Source organism: Cygnus olor, chromosome 2 (assembly GCF_009769625.2).
Source record: "Cygnus olor isolate bCygOlo1 chromosome 2, bCygOlo1.pri.v2, whole genome shotgun sequence".
NCBI lineage: Eukaryota > Metazoa > Chordata > Aves > Anseriformes > Anatidae > Cygnus > Cygnus olor.
The window spans coordinates 65,573,565-65,597,850 of record NC_049170.1 but is presented as its reverse complement, the minus strand read 5'-3'; the positions used below and the strand labels follow the sequence as shown (position 1 = coordinate 65,597,850).

Here is a 24,286-nt window from a genome sequence, read left to right as displayed (position 1 = left end):
CTGAATTACAGTTTATGCTGCAAAGAAAGTATCATGTGACAAAAAGTGGAGATTCAAATTGCACCCTTTACTTTTCTTGTTCAGTCTGTTTTGCAGCTCTGCCCAGGTTAAATTTGCAAGATTAAGCTCTGGGTTACTCATGCTTTATGACAAATCTGAGGCTAGGGCTGAGGTTTAGGGCTTTCATCCTTTCGCTAACATTCTTATCTTTCAAGGGCTGCGATAAAAAGCTGGGCTTATCCAGGGTCCCCTGCATCATTATCTGTTTGAAGCAAGTCATTCTTTGGAGTGCGGGTAAAATTCTACATGACTTCAGCATGAGTTTGCCCCTTGTTTTTAGTAGAAAGAGCATTGGAATCAGTTTCTGTTCTGAAGCATTTTATCTTGTGGTTGAAAACCGGACTTTTGAATTGTATATATAGATTTGCTTAAATAGACATCATACTGTACTTTTGAAATGTTTTTGTGCAAATTCTGTAATTTACCATTTAAAGTAACCAACAAGTTAAATCTGTGAGATCTATAATTTCTTCATGTTGACACATGGATGAGCAAGCTCATCCTGTGAAGTAAATCAAAGGTAATTTGTGTTTTAATTCTAGAAAGAACATAGCTGCCAACAAAGTCACTGGTATTATCTTACAGCATGCTGGGCACACAGTGTTTTTCTGGACAGTTGTGAAGGTACTCTTTCTTGTCTTGACTTGCATAGAGCTATTCCAGAAACTAGAGGGATGAAGGCCAGGTACTGAGATCAGATAGTACTAAGGATGTGTAATTATTGCATAACCCATTGATTTCATATAAAATAAAGGCCAATTGAGATAGTGAAGAACATCTGTGCTGGAAATGTCCTCTCATCTGATCTAGTTTTATGGTAATGCATAATTGGTTAACTTGCAGATTTTTTCCAATGCAATTATGCCAAATTATCAATCAGGGGCATGTAGTTTAGTAGTATTCAGACAATGTATTGAAGGCGTACCAGCCCTGAGGAGTGTAGGACCATTTATTTAAAAAAAAAAAAAAAAAAAAAAAAGCAGTTCCTCATGGACCTTCTCTCATGTTCCTTAAAGAGGCAAAATCCTTTAAAATCCTTTATTTGCCCTAACTGGAGTAAGGGCAAACTGCCAACATAAGAAATATGGGGCTGGGTTATGTATATGCTACCAACCTCCCCTCACCCTCACCTGAAATGATCTAGTATGTCAGCTCAGCTTTTCTGGTAGCAGAAACTTATGAGTTAGTTTTATATTGCTTGACCTTGACATCAACAAATACCACTGCCCCTGGGAGGGGCAGTTAGAGGGAGAGAATAAGATAAAGGCCAGACCTAGAGATGTGTAAGCTGAAGAAATACACCTTCAAATTTTCCGTCTTGCTCTGAGAACGCGAATCTTAATCCTCCTGCAGCCACAAGAAAGCGTGGTCACCCTTCTCAGATAAAGCAGTTCCCACTGACCCATTATTTATTTCACAAGTTAGAAAGTTGTCAGCATTGCATAACAACCATCATCATGAATGTTTGATGACCACAACTCCCATAAGCATAACAAATCTGATACACTGCTAGCAGCCATTAAATATTCTGTTTACTCCATAAATGTACGATTTTAGAAACCTATTGAGAAACACTGTCTGAAGAGATTTGAAGCTGGTATTTATTATGAAGCTTAGTTTTGAATATAAATTATGTACTTCCCTGAGAGTCTAGTCAACAGTTATATCCTCAGTACATATTCTGACATTTAATGAATGCTTAGAACACAGCACCACTTTTGCTTCTGACTATTGTGCAATGAAATGCAATGGCTGTTCAGTTTGCACTCTACTGGGATGCATCTGAAAGCCACATGAATGGGCCTATATTTTAATAGTCACTAGTAATTTATAAAGGTTGAATCATTTTATAGTGTGTTTTATGCAAGATATGGTTGTAAATGCATAGTTTTGCAATTTTCAATCCTTTTAAAACTTGAGCAGCTTTGTCTTTATGCAAGAAAATCTCCCTGGATTTGCAAGTGAACTTTGTGCTTTGCTATCTGTTTAATGCAGAAGAGATTTGATTTATCTGTGCTGAAATGTATGGCTCCAGTGACTTATACTGTGAATAATGTCAGCTCTTTTTCTGAAGTTTGGAGTTCCTTCTAGATAAATAAATAACTTTGTGACCTGATTTGGATTATAGTTATTTCTATTACAAACCTCAGAAATCAGTTAATGATTACAATTAGAAAGCCAGACATTGATGAGTGTTCATTAGGGACTGGTACCCAGCTTGTGGGATATTTAAGTAAGATGCCCAACTGGGGCAGCAGGAAGGAGAAAGTCTGTCTCTCAGCAGTTCCTCCATAGAGAAGCTGTTGAGCTTTTTTTGAAAATCTAGCCATTTATTTTAGGAGAGATGTTGGGTACTAAAAATTTCTGAAAATAATGTCCTAGTGTTGGACATTGAAGGGGAGGTAAGTGGGGAGGCATGGGAGTATTCCCCAAAGAGGTTACCAAGGAAGAGGCAGTTGACTCTACGCATTCAAAATGCCTCTGCCAGGAAAGAAAGAAGGGTGGTTGTGGTAGGTGACTCCCTTCTCAGAGGAACGGAGGGCACCATTTGCAGACCAGACCTGAGCCGCAGGGAAGAGTGCTGCCTACCTGGGGCCTGGGTCAGGGACATAACTAGAAAACTCCCGGAGCTGGTTCACCCCACTGATTACCCATTACTCATACTTCAGGTGGGCAGTGACGAAATAGCTCAGAGAAGCCTGCACACTATGAAGAGAGATTTCAGGGGTTTAGGGCGAATAGTTCAAGGAGCGGGAAAACAAGTCGTGTTTTGTTCTATTCCTTCTGGGGAGGTGAAGGACACAGAGCAGGCTAGGAAAACGCAGGTAATGAATAATTAGCTGAGAGGCTGGTGTCAAGATAGGAAGTTTGGGTTCTTTGGCCATGGGGCTGTTTACTCGATCCCTGGCCTGTTGTCAATGGATGGAACTCACCTGTCTCAAAGGGGGAAATGAATCCTAGTGCAGGAGCTAGCAGCACTCGTTGAGAGAGCTTTAAACTAGCTATGACAGGGGAAGGGGGTAAAACAGGGCTCACCAGAGAAGTGCCTAGGGGAACAATGCTGAAGCTGGGGGTGAGGCAGATGTCTCATCTGAAGTGCATCTACACCAATGCATGCAGCATGGGCAACAAACAGGAGGAGCTAGAAGCGATTGTGTGACAGGCTAACTACAACCTAGTTGCAATAACTGAAACATGGTGGGATCACTCCCATGACTGGAGTACTGTGATGGATGATGGCTACAAGCTCTTCAGAAGAGATAGACAAGGTTGTGGTGTGGCTCTTTATATTAAAGAGTGTTTTGACGTTGAAGAGCTTGCGGTTGGGAATGATAAAGTTGAGTGTCTATGGATAAGGATCAGGGGGAAGGCCTGTAGGGGTGACATCTTGGTGGGAGTCTGTTATAGACTGCCTAATCAGGATGAAGAGATGGATGAGGTATTCTATGAGCAGCTTGCAAAAGTTACATGATCACCAGAACTTGTTCTCATGGGAGACTTCAACTTCCCTGATATATGCTGGAAGTATAATACTGCACAGAGGAACCAGTCTAGGAGGTTTCTAGAGTGTGTGGAAGATAGCTTCCTGACACAGCTGGTTCAAGAGCCTACCAGGGGAGGTGCCCCACTAGACCTGCTCTTTACTGACAGAGAAGGACTGTTTGGAGATGTGAAATTTGGGGACTGTCTTGGGCAGAGTGACCATGAAATTGTAGAATTTTCTATCCTTGGTGATGTCAGAAGGGTTACTAGCAAAACTGTTGTCTTGAACTTCCAGAGGGCAGACTTTGACCTATTCAGAACACTTGTTGCAGGGGTCACTCTTGAAGGGCAAAGGGGTCCAGGAAGCCTGGACGCTCCTCAAGAAGGAAATCTTCTTGAGAGGCACAGGAGCAGGCTGTTCCTGAGTCCTGTAAGGCAAGCCAGAGGGGAAGAAGACCGGCATGGATGAACCGGGAACTTTTATTGAGACTCCGGGAGAAAAAGAGTCTATGTCCACTGGAAGAAGGGACAGGCTACTTGGGGCAACTACAAGGAAGTTGCTAAGATATGCAGAGAGGAAGTTAGAAAGGCAAAAGCCCAGCTTGAACTCTGGCCACTGCAGTAAAAGAGAACAAGAAATCCTTTTACAAATATATTAACAGCAAGAGAAGAACCAAGGAAAATTTCCATCCTTTACTTGATGCAGCAGGGAATGTGATCACTGAGGATAAAGATTAGTCTGAGGTTCTCAACACCTTTGCATCTATCTTTAATAGTCAGAACAGTTATCCCCAGGGTACTTTATGCCCTGACCTGGACGTCCCCAGTGATTCAGGTAGAGAATCACCCCCTGTGATCCAGGAAGAGACAGTTAGCGACCTGCTCCTCCATCTGGAATGTCACAAGTCCATAGGACCAGACGAGCTCCACCCTAGGGTGCTGAGGGAGCTGGCGGAGGTAATTGCCAAGCCTCTTTCCATGATGTATCAGCATTCCTGGTTATCTGGAGAGGTCCCAGAGGATTGGAGGTTTGCCGATGTGACTCCCATCTACAAGAAGGGCCATAAGGAGGACCCGGGGAACTACAGGCTTGTCAGCCTGACCTTGGTTCCAGGGAAAGTTATGGAGCAAATCATCTTGGGTGAGATCACACAGCACTTGCGTGGCATCCAGGGGATCAGACCCAGCCAGCATGGGTTCATGAAAGGCAGGTTGTGCTTGTCCAACATCATCTCATTCTATGACCGTGTGACCAGACTGGTAGATGAGGGAAAGGCTGTTGATGTAGTCTACTTAGACTTCTGCAAAGCCTTTGACACGGTCTCCCACAGTATTCTCCTGGGAAAACTGGCTGCCTGTGGCCTGAACTGGTATACTCTTCTCTGGGTAAAGAACTGGCTGGAGGGTTGTGCCCAGTGGGTAGTGGTTAATGGAGTTAAGTCCAGCTGGTGTCCCGTTACAAGTGGTGTCCCCCAGGGGTCGGTACTGGAGCCTATCTTGTTTAATAGTTTTATTGATGACCTAGATGGGGGGGGATTGAGCGTACCCTCAGTAAGTTTGCAGACGACACCAAGCTGGGAGGTAGTGTCGATCTGCCTGAGGGTAGGGTGGCCCTTCAGAGGGATCTGGATAGGCTGGACTGCTGGGCTGAGGCGAATGGGATGGCATTCGACAAGGCCAAGTGCCGAGTCCTGCACTTTGGCCACAATAACCCCATGCAACGCTATAGGCTTGGGGCAGAGTGGGTAGAACACTGTGAAGAGGAAAGGGACCTGGGAATGTTGATCTATGCTCGGCTGAACATGAGCCGGCAGTGTGCTCAGGTGGCCAAGAAGGCCAATGGTATCCTGGCCTATATTAGAAATAGTGTAGTCATAAGGAGCAGGGAGGTGATCATTCCCCTGTACTCAGCTTTGGTGAGGCCACTCCTCAAATACTGTATTCAGTTTTGGGCCCCTCACTACAAGAAAGACTTTGAGGCCCTGGAGCACGTCCAGAGGAGGGCAACAAAACTGGTGAGGGGTCCGGAGCACAAGTCTTATGAGGAGCGGCTGAGGGAGCTGGGATTGTTTAGTCTGGAGAAGAGGAGGCCCAGGGGAGACCTCTTGCACTCTACAACTTCCTGAAGGGAGGTTGTAATGAGGAGGGGGTCAGCCACTTCTCTCAGATAACTAATGATAGGACTTGAGGAAACGGCCACAAGTTGCACCTGGGGAGATTTAGATTAGATATCAGGAAAACCTTTTTCTCTTAAAGAGTGGTGAGGCACTGGAATGGCCTGCCGGGGAGGTGGTGGAGTCACCATCCCTCACGGCATTCAAGAAGCTCCTGGACAAGATGCTACGAGATATGATTTAGTAGCTTAGTGGCTACTAAGTAGCTTAGTAGCTACTTAGTAGCTACTTAGTAGCTTAGTAGCTTATCGGTGATAGGAGGACAGTTGGACTAGATGATCTTGTAGATCCTTTCCAACCTTGTGTTTCTATGATTCTACGAAATCTGTCCCTAGAATGGAAATATTTTGCCTGGGAGTCTGGGGAAGCAGGCAATAAAAATGGACACCACAGAGCCAGGAGGCTGGAGCAGGCAGGGCTGGTTTTCCATGGGTTACCAAAGAGAGCAGAACACACAAACCCCCAGTTTAAAGGGGGACTACATTCCCATGTAGTTTAGTTGTGGTTCAGGATGGAGTTTTGTGTGGAAATTGTATTTTCTGGTGTGTCTGTATTTTTTCTCCAACGGTACAAGACAGAAAGGGAAAATAATCTAGTGATACTAGATAGATAGTGATCTGCAAATTTTACCATAATAGATGAAAAGCTTATACATCCAATGTTTCTGTATTTACAGACTCCACAAATTGCCAGCTTTTCCAGAAACTTATATAAACTTTCTAACCACACTCCCTGCTTCACATACTTTCATAGACTTTTGTGACAGTATTTATAGTAGACATTCTTCAGCTAATATCTGAATTTCTACAGCTTTTATGTGAAGCCTAGTTTAGCTAACATGTAATTGGATGTATATATTCTAAAAGCCCTCAACAATGAGCAGAATTACCTGTACCTTATTCTTAGCACTCACTGAAAGAAATAAAAAACTCCATGGTTCAAATATGTCTGGCAAAAAGCAAAGCGATGGTGGCAATCTGGAGCCACCAAGTCACGTCTTCTCACAGGAATGCAAGCTTTTATTTTTTTGCCAGCAAAGATTATGTATCTGACATGAATATTTTAAATCTGCACCTTAAAAAAAAAAAAAAAAAAAAAAAAAAAAAAAAAAAGTTTACACCACTTTAATGGACAGGAAAAATTGATGTGAAACATTCAGAAAAGAAAATTAAATATCAGTTGTACCTTTTAAAATGTTTTTCTTCTCCTTGCCAATGTGTATAATATCACTGTAGGAGTCTGAAAATAAACCATTTCCCTGTTGATTTGGGTTGGCTTTTTCCAGTTGGAAAGAAAGGAATATGTTTTTTTGTGTGTGTTTTTTTTTTTTTCCTAACATTGCAAACGCCCCACAAGGATTCCCTTCAAAGAAATCTGATCAGTGATTTAACACAATATAAAATGTTATGTAAAAGCACTAAGAAATATTCTCATGGAAGCCATTTGGGAAGAAAAAAGAGACAAAAACAGATGTTTCAGCCAACATTTCCAAAGGAAGATCTATCATTTTTATTATTATTTTAGACTTTTTTTTTTCTCACTCCAGCACATGAAGAATTGGCTTTTCATATGTGTCTTGTGCCAAACTGGGAATGAGGTGCCTGTCTGCTATTCAGCATTTGCAGTGGTGGAGTTCAGGATCCTGTGGGGAGGAAACAAGACTAAATGCAGGATTACAGCCCTGGACTTCAGGAGGGCAGGATTTGGCCTCTTCAGTTTCTGCATGGAAGAATCCCATGGGAAATGGCCCTGGAGATAAGAGGGGTTCAGGTGAGCTGGTTGATTTTCAAGGATCACCTCCTCCCAGCTCAAGAAAAGTCCATCCCAATGAGCAGGAAATCAAGACAAGCTGGCAGGAGGCCTGCATGAATGAACAAGGAGCTCTTGACAAAATTCAAATGTAAAAGGAGGTGTACAGGTGATTGAAGCAGGAGCAGGTGATCCAGGCGGAATATATGGACACTGTCAGGGTGTGCAGAGATGGCATAAAAACAGCCAAACCCCACCTGGAGTTGAACCTGGTGAGAGATATGAAGGGCAACAGGTTTCTCCATTGGCACAATCTAATGTGATCAGTGGCACAACTGGAGTGCCCTAATGGATGAGACAAAATCCAATACTGAATAATCTCCTCATTAGTGAGCTGGACAATGGGATATAGTACATCCTCTACAATGTTGCAGTTGAAGCAGAGCTGGGAAAAGTGATTGATAAGACAAAAGGTCTGTGTTGTCATGTGGAGGGATCTCAACAGGCTGGAGGAATGGGCTGACAAGAACATTGTGAAGTTCCAAAAAGTAAAATGTCCTTGGGTAAGAATAACCGCATGCACCAGCATGCGATGAAGACCAATCAGCTGGAGAGCAACTTTGCAGAAAAGGTTGTAATGGTCCTGATGGACAAGTTGACCATGAATCAGTAAATATGCCCTTGGCACAAAGAAACCCAGCAGCATCCTGGGCTGCACCAGGAGGAATGTTACCAGCAGATCAAGGTGACCCTTCCCCTCTGTTCAGCTACGGTGAGGCCACCACTGGAGTGTTGCTTCCAGTTCTGGGCTTTCCAGTACAAGGGAGATAAGGGCACCGCCATGGAAGGTGATAAAGAAACATTTCCTGTAGAGGGCTGAGAGAGCTGGGACTGTTCAGCCTGGAGAAGAAAAGGCTCAGGGGGAAAGTCATCACTGTGTGCAAACATCTGATGGAGGAAGTAAAGAAGACAGAGACAGGCTCTTTCCAGTGGTGCCCAGTCGCATGACAGGAGGTAATGGACAACTTAAAAGAAAGGAAATTCCATTTAAGTCTAAGTAAGAGCTTTTCCACTCTGAGGGTGGTTGAATGCTGGGACAGGTGTCCACAGAGGCTTAATCCTTGGAGATGTTCAAAACCCAATTGGAGGTGGCATTGAGCAACCTGCCCTAGTTGTCCCGACTTTGAGCAGGGACACTAGACTGCATGATCTCCAGAGGCTCCTAATCACCTCAACAATTTGGTGATTCAGTGACATCCAGCATAGCCAGGATGCAGAACAGCACAAGCTGTGAATGCAAAATATCCTCTTGTTTGCTGTTACATACAGCCACTCCACTATTGCCAAAGGAACGAGTGAGCATGTTGCTTATCCCAGAAGAAAGAAGCAAAGAGGTCACAAGACCTGTGCTGCAGCCTGCCACCCTGCCCCAGCCCAGCAGTGATGGTGGGGATGCTTTGGTTGCACTCCCAGGGCTGGTGCTGCTCCACAAGTACCACGGGCTGCAATAGTATCAAAACCTGAGTGCGAGCAGCTTTCCCACGTTGTGGAGAGCAGAGGTGGATGCAGCTCCTTGAAAGAAGCACCCTGCTTCAGCACAGGGTAAATATTATTTCATCTAGTAAGATTCCTCTGGATAGCTTTATTCCGTTATGAAAAATAAAAAATAAAAGGAAGTCTGCCAGCTAATTTTGGACAGTCACTACTGAGAGAGTTAAAACCACAGGGAATTTTATTGGCCTGTTGTGGTACAAGTTAAATATAGGGACATCAGGAATTTCCCTGCAGGCCAGATAAGTCCCACATAAAATATTTGAACTTTCTCTTATGGGGGAAGAAAAAGGAAATCCATGGGAAGAAAAGGAAAAAAAGAGAGTGAAAAAGAGAAGAAAAGCTACCAGTTTCCAGGTAATTGATCTGTCCTGGAAGCAATCTTCTTTGGATAGATCACAAAACTTCACTCTGTGCAAACACCCAGAAATCCCCAGAGAAATAATTGTTACTGTTCCAGTGTAAACTACTACTCACATGTAAGTACTCATGGACAGCTTGCAGCCTGGAGAGGAAGGGAACAAAAGATGTCTGGTATGAAAGAGCAGGTCAATGGAATTATTCCTAGAAACTTTTGAGATGTTTTTAAAATGAGCTCACTGTGTTAATTACTGCTGCTTTTTCATGGCTGTGCATGCTGTTAGGGTAGAGGAGGAGCATGCTATGGCCAGACACTTGGGTTTTGTATGCTTTACAACCCTGACCAAAGAGAGAGACTCTCCTGATTTTTTCATTGATTATTTAGGGTTTAACGGAGATCACAGGTTCCCCTGAAAAAGATGTGTATTGCTCCAAATAGTACCTGTCTTGGTAGCAAGATACTAAGTGGATTATACGTATAATGTTTCCCAATGGAAAGAGTATGCTTGTAACAGATACGACTTTTAAAACCTAATACTTGTGGGGGATAAAGGAAGATATGAACAGTTCCCTTCAGCTTTCCTCCCTCCAACACACAGATGTCAAAGTGAATAAAAGTTCCCAAGTAATTAGATACCACAAGGACACAGTGAAATTCCTAGGGAATATTGATTTTTAAGACATGAACATATTTTCTTGCTTATATTATATAGTACAGACTTCCCCTTTTCTCCAATAGCTTCAGTTCTGGCTGCAGAAAAGCATATTTTTGGAAGCATGTTTTTGTCTGCCTTGGCCCTAATGATGTCTGTGGGGTGACATGGCAGAGATGCCTAAGACAAGTGCTCTGTTTCAGGGTAGGCTGTGGGTCTTTGGTCCCCCCATGGGGCTGGGGAAATGAATGAATGACATGAACGAATAAGGAAAAACATAGCAAGCCAGCAACACCACCAACAAAAAGGACAGCATAGACATGTAGCTAAGCTTAAAATTTCTTCCAGAGGTGAATATAAGGAAAAAGTCATGTTGGTCTATTTCCTTGTTTTATAGGCTGTATTTTCTGAAACACATCATTTAAAGTTTATGCTTATTCTCTTTTAATCTTCTTCCAATAAAATAAGAAGTAAAAATAAATATCTTCAGCCTTTTCTTGTGCCTCCAGCTTTTGGTACTTAATGGAAAGGGAGTTTACAGTAATCATCTTGTACAACAAGGGAAAAGTTGTATTGTCTCAATCATGTCTTAGAGCTTTTCTGTTTCAGAAATATTACTCTGTAGCATTCTCCTTTGCCTGCAGATATTAATAAGACTGTGTCATTCAGATCGGAGTATCAAATGAATTTACCAAACTAACTGTCCAGTAGAATTAATTGAACCTGTCTCACAGCCAAGTATCTTATCATCCATATGCAGCAGCTAAGTTGGGGAACTGCTGTAAAAACTGAAGCCACGTGCATGTGTTTGAAGGTGATAAATAGAAGTAATTGTTGTGCAAAAACATTTGATGCAGCATTCCTTCATGTATAGAATTCCTCAATCCTCAATTTGTATTTCCTCTCCACCAAGATCAAATACTCTTACTGGGGAAAAATGGGTGATTAAGACAAATGAGCAAACTAGACAGAAGTCTGCCAGCAGCCTCCCAGCCATCGAGGCTGCCTGCTGGCTGATTAGCACAAGGGAGCATGCTGCAAACTTCCCCCAAAGTACAAAGCAAACGACTCCTCTGAGCTCAGCTGTAGTGCATGCAAACAGAAATGGCTGCAGTATTGCTGTCTGTAGCATGAAAACTTCAGAGCTGAGAGAAGCAGGTACCTGTGCATGTGTTGAGGGAGATCGGGACAGAGGCTACCACCACAGTTCAGTTGGACAAGACAGGTTGAGAAAGGGAGGTGCAGGCTGTGTGACATTTTGCTGATGCTGTATCTGATCTGTTTGGTCTTTCTGCCTTTTTGCAAAATTGCAAGCCTCTGTTTTTGCAGTTAATTGTGTTCTTGAAAGTGACAGACCAGGAAATTCTGATTGCAATAGCCATTTAGAGGGCTGTTCTTGGTTAGATGCAGTCTACATCAATCAGCAAAGCTGTGCCATGAAAAGTCATTTGATTTCACAGAGGATTTTGATCTTGCAAAATCTGGTTCCTTTCCAGATTGGAATGAAATCTAAATTTTAATTTTTTCTATGAAAAGGAAATCCCTTGGGGTTGCTTCATTTCTGGCAGGCTGCTGGGGAAGGGAGGGTGCTGAAAACTGTGGTTCATGTGGATCACAGGACCAGGGCTTGCAAACTACAAGGTCTCCCACCTTCCTGAGGAGCTGGAAGGTTGTGGGCTGGTGATTCAGCTCATCACTCCCCAGCAGTCTGCATGGTGAGCTCTGGAGAGCTTGGTGCTGTACTCTCAGTTCTGCTCTCCCTCCTCTCTGTGTGAGTTGGTCCAGTCTGCAGTACGCTTGCTTCTTGGCTTTGGGTTTCTAGACATGTTTTCAAAGTACTCCCAAAGCGAGCATCCCCTTCTGAGAAGTGAGACCTTGGCATCCAGCTCAGTAGAGGTTTTGGCATCTAGCACCAAGTTCATGTGTGCAAAAACATTGTAGCTGGTTTGTCTTTGGTGCCAGCTCAAATCTTTGTTAGCGTTGAACTTGACCTCCATGTAACTGTTTGCTGTCACTGATGCAGGTCCTGAGCCTGGTATCAAGTCTCAGAGACTCCCTAATGACTTAATCAAACCCTTTCCCAGAGCATCAGTTCCGTGGGTATTCTGGCAGATTGCCTCTTCAGGGACACATGATAGATGAAACTTATAGTGCAGTCTTTGCAAAAGGTTTCCAACCACATCCCCACACCCCCTTCCTGCCCCCTCAACACTATATATTTTAGGCAGCATGAGAGCAATACAGATCTAGACAAAATAATAAAATGTCTACGTGCCATTATATGCCTCAGTTTTCTCACCATGCCAAGGTGTTCTTGAGTGCTTTCCTGGGCTATGCTCTCAGAAATACAGAGCCTCTTCTCCCTGGACCTCAGCCTGCACCATGGACCACAGCAGTTTTCCTTTCCCTCTTCTGAGTTCTACCCTTGCCTCTCTCCTTCTTCCAACATTACCATCAGACAGTCAGACTGATGCCACTTAGCACTATTTTCTTTAGCACACCTATCACACTGTCAAAATGTATTGAAAATATCAGTGACCCATCCAGTCCTTTACCTAAAATAGACCTGTACCTCTCTTTCACTTATATACATCCACACTTCATCCATCCGTCCATCCATCCATTGCCCAAGCACTAGCCCCAGGAAAGATCTCTAAATGCAAGAGTTCATGTAAAAATCAACAACTGGACATTTTCTGTAATCAGAGTCTCTTTGGAGCATTCGGTGTAGATGAGTCAACATTCTCCATTGGGGAGAAAATACTTCCTTCAGGCAGTTTCTGACCACAGAGGACCATTAAGTGTTGTACTTGTGATTTACTCTGAGAATGAACATGCCAAGTTGAAGTGACTGCAAGAGAGAAAAAGGTTTCTAGGGATGTGAAACGTAGCCATCGTTCTCTATTTGAACTGTGCCTGAGGACATTGGGTGTCCTGTTAGAATATTGTAGGAATGTAGACACTCTACATCTACCTCAAGAGCCAAATAATCATGCTTTTAAGGGCCTAGTCTGGGCAACTTCATCTCCACCTGAGTTCAGAAAGAGTTGATGGTGCTTAACATTTCTGAAGAATAGGCTTAACATGCACTGGGTTGTGTTGGTGTTTAGCCAAGAGCTTAGGAAGCACAGTCTTTTCCCTCCATCTGCAGCTTTGGGGCAATCTGTTTTCTTGCAACAACACAGAACAATACTAAGATTTTTTTTTTTTTTTGAATGATGGCAGAAACTTGATGAAAATCTCCATATGTAGGTCTGGATACAGACCTGGATTGTTATTTTCTCTCTTTCTCTCTCTCCCTCTCTCTCTCTCTTCCTTCCTTTCTTCATTTGACTATCTATAAACTTCTGTAGGAGGAGACCAGAAGAGCTTAGCTTGTTTACTGAATCAAAACCCAGTCTGCAGGAGTTTATAGGTAGTAAATAGTGGGAAGATCATTGATGCTAAAGGACAATGTTAGCTAAGAAAAGATCAAGCTGGAAATTAGATGCTTCTAAATGGTGAGCATCTTTTTAAGGGAAATTATAGAAAGAATTGCCCACCCTCTTCTTTTTAAAGAGAAAGCTTTATCACTTGCAAGTGGTTCAGATACAGTATGTCTACCAGGCACAGCAGGGAGCAAAAATCAGACACCGAGAAAATCTTTCCAGCTCTAAGGTCCTATAAGTATTCTTTCTGCACAAGCTTGTAATAATGAACTCATAGAAAGCTGCCAGAAAAAGGAATGCTATTTGAGCTTAAGCCTGGTCATGGTGGATTCATTTGATAATTCAAGCAGATGATTTCAGGGTAATTATTATTATTATGTTGCTTGCTTAGCTGCAGCTGTGATTTCCTTTTCTCATAGTGTAGATGGAACTTTACAGAATGTTTCCCAGCACCTTCTGTGATAATTGGCAGCTATATGTAAACCCTACCTACTGTTTCAGATAGCACAACATGTTCTTAATTGCATGTTTCAGAACAGAAACTGATTGAAAAATGAAAAGACAAAGCAAAAAAGTCTTTAGAATTTGTTTCACCTGTTCACTTTTTGTAACTGCCCTTGGGTATATTCTCCTCATCACATGCATGTGAACCCAACTGGTCTCTAATGGAAGCTTTGTGAAAAAGTTGAGAGAAGACCATGTTTCTACAAAATTCAAGAGGTTGACATTGGTTGTATATGAGTATATGAGAGATTTTTGCTATCCAAAGGAATATTCTCTGTCTTGTTTCCTTTGCCTTAGTATCTCCGGAGATTATTTATCTTTAATAAGATCATGGTACCAAAAAATGCAGGGCTAGAGTGTGCTGCAGACTAGTACATAGGAATGTAATGGCTGTTTTATCTCAAGTAAAGGTCCCACAAGCTCACAACCTGCCCCCAGATGGTTGTTTGTAGGATGAACTCTGAAGACACAGGCCCTCTGCAGAAGGTAGCTGTAGGAAAGAGAAGGGCAGGTAGTTACTTAAGATAGTAAGCTGTAGGAGATAAAGAAATTGTGTCCTCTAGCGCAAGAAGGAGAGGCCTACAGGATCTGACAGCATTGGTCAAGACTCCATGCCCAAGCTAAATGGCTTCAGCAACAACTGCACAAGTTTACCTCAGTGCCATAGCTAATCATCAACCCAATTAGCCACAATGGAGACTTTGCTGAAGTAGATTTGAGGAGAACTGTTAAATGTGTGAAAGTAACACAGGGAGGAGACATGAGGAGAGGGTGGAGATGATATAAAGATTTGGATGCAAAGTCCCTCCTCCATTAGGAGAATTATTGCAAAACTGGCTTGAAGGGAAGATGGAAGGACTTATTTTAAATCAGAAAGCAAAATAAAGGTTGAAACACCATCGCTAACCCAGTGGACCAACAATAATCAGCCAGATAATACTCTATGACACTGGGAAGGATTTTATGCAGATGATATCATTCTTTGTTTGAATGAGTGTTATTAATCTGCATCTGAAGCGTAAAACCATGAGGTAATGGAATACATTAATTGCTGTAAGCTGCCAGTGTCTTGAGGCCAGTGGTTGCCAACAGTTTTGAAGCAAGCCTCTTTGCATTGGAGCTTTGACTTTTTTTCCTCCCATCCCCAGTGGATAACTTCCACCTTTGTCACAGGTTCTCACTTCAGCCTCCGGCAGCCCAGAGTCTTTGCTGCTGCTTTCTCTCCTGTGTCTCAGCTTCCCATGCTCCTGCTGCTTTTTTGCTGCTGCCAGCTCCAGAAACAAGAGCGCAGACCCAGCACAGCTTATTTGGTTGGCTCCTGAGCTCTGCTGAGCCACACCTGCACTGAGAACATACCTCTCTGGTTGGGAAGGGAAGTCCTACACTGCCTGAACTGTTTCCCTAGCTCAACTGCCACGGTGAAAAGGAAGGTGAATGCAGAGAATCTGAGTGGCTTTTTTTTTTTTTCTATCACAAATTAAGCAAGTGTGTGGGAGCTCTTTGGTTCAGGTGGGGCCTCATTATTGCTTTCTCCAAGCTTCTCAGCTTTTGCTCATGGCGAAACCTCAGGGGATTTTCAGGGCCCCATGTAAATGACCTTGCAGAGCAAGCTATTAACATTCACTGAGTATGTCCAACGGTAGGAACTTATGCTAAGGCAACAGTTTGAGCTGTAGCACTTCCATTAATGTCTAACTAGATTACACATCCTTTAGAGCAGACTCTTCTGCATCTAAGTATGAGCAGACAACTGATACTCAATACTTGGTTTATAGCAATGTATTAGGGTTAGAAGGACAAAGATAGACGTGGCTATTTTTACAGTGGTGTAAATGCCAGGTCTCTAGCCCCAAGGTCTGGCCTGCCATTCCAGAGGATCAGAGCTCAAACCCTGTATCATGTGAGCTGTATGCAAACTAGAGACTTTTTATTTGTGCAGCTGACATGCTAAGATAATTAAGGTGTCTGAGATGAGGTTAAGATGATTGTATGGACACAGCCAACAGGGGATCCCACTGAGGCCTGAGGCAAAAGGGACAAAAGCAGTTTGCTTCTGTAGTTCCTGCTGCAGGCTTTTTTTGGACAGAGCAAATTACCAAACTCTTCAGAGCCCTCTTCTCTCCATCACTGATAATCCATCCACATGCCAGCAGACAAGCACTTTGGAGTGAGAAGTTGTGGAAGAGGAGACCGGGAGACAGGTTTTAAGGGGATATATGAAGCTAAGAGGTAGTAAGATTGCAAGCTTGTTAAGGAGATGGTGCCCACCCAGTGGGAAAGGATGGTGAGAAAGGGGTCTGGGAGAGGAGAATCACCTTTGGTCCAACAATGTAGGGCTGACTGGAAAATCAATCTGTCAGTGGGAAAGGGGAAAGAAAGGGGTCAGGATGAGATGATGCAGAAAACTGAGGTTTTTACAGAGGGACCCCCATGGGCTCAGACACTTTTTAGGAGCTTGGGAAGGAAAACTAGAAGAGCACGGGCCTCTTGTAGCACATATTTTCTGGTTCATACTTTCTGGTGGATAGCACTGAAACCCACAAAGTTTCTCTCTCTCACACACGCAGAGATCCTGACAGATATACAGGGCAATGGTCAGACACCAGTGGAAAGTGTCCTTTAGCTCAAGTGGCAGACATCTTTAAACCCATTGTGCAGGTTCCTGTGTGCTAATGACTGTGGCTCCGAGAGACAACAAAAATACATTTCTGGGCTTTCAGGGTGCTTTTGTAACAAAAGCAAATAATAATTATATCATTGTCTTTTTTTTCTTTTATTAATGTTTTAAAAAAACAAATTCCTAGTATTTGGGTACTATTAGTATTAAGGTTGCATATGCAGCAAAATCCTCTCAGAGGTGAGATTTGTGCCTTTAATTGGATGACCATACTTGCTTTTTCCCTGAGGGCTCTGCTGAAGGTGCAGGATAGATCTCTTCTGGAGCAGATCTGGGCTTTTTTCCCCTGCTTTTTTTGACATAGAAGTCAACAAACGTGTATTACATGAGACTAAGGATCAAGGAGGGAGACTATAGACTGTCAGAGTCATGCCTTGCCCTGGAAAATAAAAATCTGTTCATGGTTCTGCTCTAAATCCTATATGATGCTAGTCGGGTTTTGACAGCTTATTTTAAAAAGTATATTTCTTATATCCTACATTCCATACCTCATGTGCTGGTGCTTATGCCTGCAACAAAAGTCAACCTAAGTTGTTCCCTGATCAAACAAAGTGCTGTATAATGCTAAAGATTCTGAAAAAAATAATAAATAAAAAAAAATCAAATTGGGCATTTAAAATTAATGAACAAATGGGTACTTGTGATACTACAGTGGTGGGTGTTGTAGATATTAGTAATCCTGTCTCCACCACAGGGTTTGAAAGGCACCATTACTAAGACTTTGGTACCATGCCTTGAGCAATAGGGTGAAAAAGAAATATTGAACAGGAACTCATTAATGGTGCAGACACAATGTTCTGGCTGCATCAGATCCTGTCTTAGGTTGCTAACCTCTCAGATCTGCTGGCAGAATAGCACTTCTAGCTGCTCCTCTGTTTGCAAAACTGGTCTGACTTGGTGGGGGCACAGATTTGCCTGACTTTTATGTATATATATATATATATATATACACACACAAAAAGAAACCACAAACCACAGGTCATTTGACAGAACTTGCGTTAGGAAATTACTGCAGATGGAACTGTTCTGACAGATCAGAAAGTGTGATTATATGCCTGGCAGAGAAGGGGTGGTGAGCAGCTAGCAGGAGGACCAGGCAGTAGACTCTTGCTTGGGATGAGCTGTGATCAAAACACACCTGACTCCACCTCTGGAGTGCCACCCCCAGCCGCATACCGTGCATGCTGTGGCTTCCCCCAGAGCCAAGTAACATGAAGTTGGTCTGCTGTACTCACTGCTCAGGACTGAGCCAAAGCAGAGTGGGCAGTCTTTCTTGTAGGGTTTCCTGCCTACAGAGTGCTGAACTTTGCAGTCTGAGTAATGTTTTCTGTGCAGGTTTTTGTGCCTAAGTACACATAGAGATACATGTTATATAAAATATATGTGAATCATGTGTATGCATGACTTTCCACAACAAACTTTTTCCTATCTTTTCTTTGCCATGCACCAGGAAATACTCTAGGCGAAGATGAATCAGTCCTATAGCATGACCAAAATCACAGTGAGTCTATCAAGCGGCCCTCACAGGGAACATTTAAATCCCATAGGTATTTGAGAGACACTTAGTAAATTCTGATGCTCTTTAAATATTAACAGCTGGTCTGGCCTGTTGGATGAATGATAGTTTGGAAAGCTTTCTGTGCAGATCCATGGCTTAACAGTGTCTCAGTTGAAGAGGAATGCTTCCTTTAATCGAATCATTGTGTAACATGTCTGATTCACTGTGGAGTTACTAAGTGTTGTGTCCCAAGTCTCTGGCTGTAGTAGATCAGCACACAGCATCATTTTGGGGGTGGAAGTGGTAAAGGGAATTTTTAAAATTATTGTCCACAAGTCCACTGTGAACAAAACTGTTTTCCCAACCTAAAGTGAAGACTGAAGGCTTCTTTGATTTATGCCAATTGCTGGTGGCCCCAAGAACAGTATGAAAGGAGAAAGCAAAGGGGACAAGTGCAGCAACTCAGCATTGCCTGGTGGTGGGGATGTCCTAGTCCTAATCCTTACATCATCCTCAAATCTAGAAATTGCTCTGCTCACTTTGTGGTACCAAGTTAGGCAATTCCCTCAACATGAAACTGGATAGCTTTCAGACTGCTCTGGGTTGTCTCTGTTATTCCATCAGGCTGCAATGCGGATATATGGACAGCTAGCAAACCAGCTCCTCTGCTATGGTGTGATATTTGTGTACAAAATGCTTGTTTTGATTAAGAAGGCTTTTCCAATGGAAAGGAGTTCTAATATTGTCAGAACTCTAATTTCTACCAATTTTAGGTCTTTTCTGCACTGAAGGAAAGATTGAAAGGTAGTTACAACTCAAGATCCATTTTGTGTAGACAGAAGGTGCTGGGCTACAAGTGACATGGGTGTTGAGTGTAGGTCTTGAGGTGGCTTACAAGACCAAGAGGGCCTGGGACACATTACCAACACCTAAACCTTCCCTGAGGAAGCTAAGTCTGTGAGGAGAAAAATAATATATTCTCCTTTGAGAAAGAAAACTTGGTTTAAAAGTGGAAATGGTCTTCTGATAAACTTCCATCTACCTAAAATTGACATTAATAGTTAGAAAAGGCGTTTTTCATTTTCTGTTCCACACTGATGTGTGGAGTTACTGTGCACTATTAGCAACTAAATGCCAGTTTTCACTTCAGAAACAGATGAGGGCTGGATCCTGGCAGCTCATCTGTAACTGTGGAGATGGAAAAAGGTACAAGAAGCTGCCTGTTCATAAATGTATAAGAATGGTGCTCTTTTCATCAAGTTTTCTTTTTTGTTTGTTTGGTTGGTTTTTTGTTTTGTTTTGTTTTTTTTTCCCACTCCTCAGCTTTAGTCTCCTCTCCACCAACAAGACCATGCTTATGTAGTGTGAAGAGGAGCCCTTGCTGCATCTCTTCAGCAGGTTGCTCTGTAGTTTCTAAAGCATTTTGGACCTCCTCTGGTTATGCATGCTGAGCAACAGCCAGTGTCTACGGTTCAGAGCATGATAGCTGCTCCTGGTGGCTGGAGTTCAGTCTGGTTCATTTCTGGAGTCTGGTTCATTTTCTCTGAAGTTGCTTCAGAAAGTGAAACTGCCCTTCTCCTCTCCCTGGATAATCCCCTTCTGCCAATGGTCATGAATCATCCTCGATGAATTCTTCCGTATAGATGGTTTTGAAGTTCTATTGAGTCATCTGTGCAATCCAGGACGGTTTGCTGTTTTTCTGGCTCCACACGCATGCATTTTCCAGAACAACCCAGAGGGAATTGCCCTGTGCAATTGCTCACCAAGTCTTGTAATTCTCATATGCAATACCCTGCACAGCTCTTCTTTGCCACCCCCATCTCTCTTTCCAAAGCTTAACACAGCTCTTGCAGTATTCTTGCTTTCCTGGTTTTAGTTGAGGTAGGTGACAAATGCATGTTTGCTTTGCAGTTATCTCTGCTAGTTGAAGATGTTGCCAACCCAGGTATTCATTATTATTCCTGTGCCAGAGGTCACCATTCCCACTGACCTGCCAGCAGCTGGAAATATGTTTACATATGCTATTGGCTTCTTTAAAAATTAACTCATTTAACTTAAACCGCTAACGAAGGCAGTCTAAACTAGTCCACATGCAGTGGAGCAGCTTGGGGACTGTCCACACAACCCCTTCTGCTGCCAGAGCTGGAGTAGTAAATTTCATGTGGGACACTAGTGCACTTAATTACATTAAAAAAAAAAAAAAAAAAAAAAAAAGGAAAAATGAGTAGAGGATATTTATCCACAGACTTGAAATCCAGCTGACTTCTGCCTGTGCCATTGGTGGAGGTGATGCTAGGGCATGGATGGGATTTTAAATATTAGCAAATTCCAACACAAACTACATTAAAATTTAATTACACAAATCTGCAGCAAAGAGGAAAGAATAAATACAATATCTCAACTCTATTAAAGGATTTGCATTTGTATGGGAACATTTGCAAAACTAAATGTTTAAGAAAGATTGTTTCAGATGATTTGGCCAGGAATAATTATGACTTAAAAACAGACTGTAAATACAGAGAAAAACAAATTAAGCTGGGACATGAGGTAGAGGAAGTCTGTAATGAAAGTAATTGTTTTATATTTAATATATTGTTTTCAGCAGCCCCGAAAGGTCTTGCTGCAGGATCATTGGGATCTAATCCTTGTCCCAGGAAACCCAACCGTTGCAAACCTGATCCTGTGTGTGTGCGTGCATGTCTGCGTGTAAGCTGCTTGTAACAACCCAGCCAATGGCAAGGGCAAGTTCCTGGAATGCAAATTTTTGTCAAAATTCAGGCCATTTCAGGATTCAGTGCAGGATGCAGCCTGGTGTCAGATACTCATTAGTGAGAGCAGAGAGAAGGCAAACAGCACATGAATGATTTTTTCAGTTGATTTTTAACTTTGATGGACTACAGGTGCCACTGAAGACCACAAACAATACAGAGCAGCTTGGAAAGGTTACCCCTGTGGACTGGAAAGATCAAAGGGAGAATTAATTTGAGGAAAATAGTTCTAGGAGTAAACATAGCAGGTAGCAGCAGAATTAGAAAGCAGTAATGCAAATAAAAAGAAAGGATGTAGAAAATATGCAGGAAGTGCAAGAGGAGTCTCTGTGGAATTATAATACTTTGGAGCAAGGCAATATAAAAAGTCCTTGAAGAGATTTTAAAGTAGGCCTTGATATAATTTTGAATGCAGGACATATTAATTGAAGCTTGGAGTTTGAATTGAAAGTTGCAATCCCTTAGCTGTGTCTTTCTTTAACTTTTCGATCTTTTTCTTTCAGTGTGGCATCAGACACATTTTTAGAGTTAGGGACTATTCCAAGCCTTAGAGGATCTAAAATCATATGCCAGGTGTTTGGAAATGAAGTGAAGGTGTTTAAGAAACAGAGTATTAACATGATGACATTACATTATGTGTTATACATACATACAGATATACAAGTACGTATATGTAAACAAGTGTGGTTTGCAACTTCTTTTACTCCTTCTGTTGGGGCCCCAAGGCCACTTACAGGCCTTAATGCCCTGACCAGCCTCACCTGTGTCCTCCACCTACCTTAAACGCTCTCAGACACCCTTTTAAGCTTAGCCTGAGACCATCAGCCCCTACCTGAGCTTTTTGGAGGAGTGCTGGTCTCCAGCTCAGCTGTGTCTGGCTGTGGAGCCCTTTTCTCCTGAGCTTTGTATGCAGATTGGTCTCCCAGCTTGAGCTTGGCTCTGTCTCATCATCACAGCTCTGCCTGGAATTTAGTAGACCTGACCCATAGACTGGCTTCCTGGTTTGACCTTAGACCTGCCCTATCACTATGCTTTTGGCTTGTGACATGGGCTCTTGGTTGGACCTGGTTACCATCTCCGGGTCTGTCCTGCTCGGTTCACTCAGGTGGTGTGGGGCAGGCCATGGAGTCACCTCAGCTCCTCGCCTCCTCTTCCCTTGAGGAGAAGACCTGCTCTTGGTGCTCTCTGACACTCTCTTAAAATACGTTTGTTAGTGTGTAGGGATGAGCTAGTGTGGCTGTCAGTACCTAAGCAATAGTAGACAGTGATTCCTGTCCCCTCTGCAGAAACTTTCTAACTGAAGTTCTCTTTTTGCCTAATGAAGAAGGAGTTGCTCCTTACTGGCTCCTCTTTCCCTGGAGGCAGCAAAGCGGCAAAAGATGACAGGTGAGGAACAGAAACTTCTGGTGACACTGCCATAACATTTCCACTGCTGAAGAAAATCTAAATAATGCTTTTCTTTTAGACATGAAGATTCATGGTTCAATTTTGTCTAGAAGAATTTGCCCACAAATAAAGATAATCCCATATTCAGTGTTTCACCTCATTGGATTGAGCCTGCAAAGCACTTCTTATCTAGGTAAGAAGCATGTGCTAATGTGGTTTGTGTGAGTGTTTCCAGAGCCTAGTGTGTAGGTTGTAGTCACTGTTTCTTATCAATCAGACTAATGCGCTTTTATTTTATAGGTCAAGAGGAATAAGACTGAAACTGGATGGTGTTTCTGCAGTAGAATTCTAGAAACATCATTTTGACTTACTTTTCTGTGTGTGTGTGCATGTGACTGCATCCAGTCCATTCCACAATATTAAGGAATTGGTTTGGCCTCAGTATTACCAGGACTGGGTAGCAAGTCCCAAATCTGAAAACAAGGAACAGCTATTTGCACTTCCACATCCTCTCTGTGCTCCCATGGTGAGCTGCCTAAGAGGCATGTACCAGATAGTCAGCTAAGAGGGTGAGATGGTAGAAAAGTTGGTGAAGGAAGCTTCAGTCCTTCTTCCTAACCTGCACCTTCTCAAAAGACGTATTCGGATGGGGAGGAAATAAGGTGGAGCATATATTTCCTTATTCAACGTGGATAGGAAGAAGGCCCTTTGAAGTTGGGAGAGTAGTGTGGGGAGGAAGAGGATAAAGAGACAAAACAAACAGCAACAGGATAAGTCCTGGGAATGGGTGTGTGGAATGAAGAAGTAATTGAAGTGTAAGTCGAAAGGACGTTTAAAATAACAAAAGCTTATAGGCAGCGTGCAGGGAAAAAAGAGGAAATGTACAGTGGGTGCCATGAGTTTGGCCTCCATAAACCAGACTAAACCTATCTTGTTTGCTTCATTCTACAATCCATAGCAATTCAGGGAAGTAATTCTGCATCTCTTGACTTCCGTGTGATTAAAATGTTCTTGGCATCCACTTTGTTTTTAATGCGATTGGTTTTGTAACATAATTAGAATGGGTTTTACAGCTTTGTGTATTTTTACTTAAGAAACAATAGAAGTAGTACACAGTTGTGGTTTTTTATTTATTTATTATTTTTTTTTTACTAGAGAAGTATCTCTAAAGCATTATACCAGAATGGCACTACAGTATCGATAATAAGATCATGCATAGCAAGCGTTGCAGAACAGACTCTTAATTTCACAGCACAATGCTTTTGACTCAACAAAAAGGCACAACCTGTGTTTTGTTAGCCCCACCGATCTCAGTGTGCAAGCTGTTTGTAGGATCAGATGTACAAAGTGAAGGCTGATGTTGGTGGGTGGGGTGGGAGGTGTGTATATGGGTTATGTTAAAATTATGAGCTTTTATGACTCTGTAATACGAACTGTTTTTTTTTTTTCTCCATTTGAAGCTTACTGGTGAGACCATAGTAAGACTGTTAGGTACACTATAGTTGAGTGGTCCCACTAAGCCAATGGGATTAACTTGTGCATTCAAATAATGCCTGTAAAATTTGATACAATAAGCACTTAAGCATATGCTCTCTCCTCCTGAAAGCATGCTTGCTGGCATTGGTAGGACTTAACAGACACACAAACCCTTTCCCGAAGATACACACAGGAAGAACTGCTCCACAAGGCATGCCCCTCTCCAGAGAGGGGTTCATACTCTGCTACATACTCTTCCCCCCTTCTCTGTACCCTAGTGCCCGAAGCCTTCATGGAGCTGAGTTTCTTCTTTGTAAGTTCCTCCCCTGTCTGTGCCAGATCCTCCTCACCTGGCTAGGTCCTCTTATCTCAGCAGGCCTGGCCTCCACGCTGGGTTTCTTCAGGTGAAACACTGACCTGTGCGTTTGGCACCCATGCCAACCTCAGTGCTGTTATGAGGTGCCTGCATGCCACGTTTGAGGTTTCACAGGCTATCCAGCTGCTCCTACTGCCTCCAGT

General features: G+C 42.7%; 1 long non-coding RNA gene across 4 annotated transcripts; it reads left to right on the top strand.

Moving 5' to 3' along the window:
- The first annotated feature begins 21,732 nt into the window (after positions 1–21,732).
- On the top strand, positions 21,733–23,671 carry LOC121066203. 4 transcript variants are annotated; one of them, XR_005817574.1, is made up of 4 exons: positions 21,733–21,810; positions 22,233–22,291; positions 22,371–22,484; positions 22,592–23,671. It is a non-coding gene; the product is annotated as an uncharacterized LOC121066203 (long non-coding RNA). The 4 variants fall into 4 exon arrangements; XR_005817573.1 differs by having other exon boundaries at positions 21,734–21,906; XR_005817575.1 differs by having other exon boundaries at positions 21,734–21,986.
- The last annotated feature ends 615 nt before the right edge of the window (positions 23,672–24,286 follow it).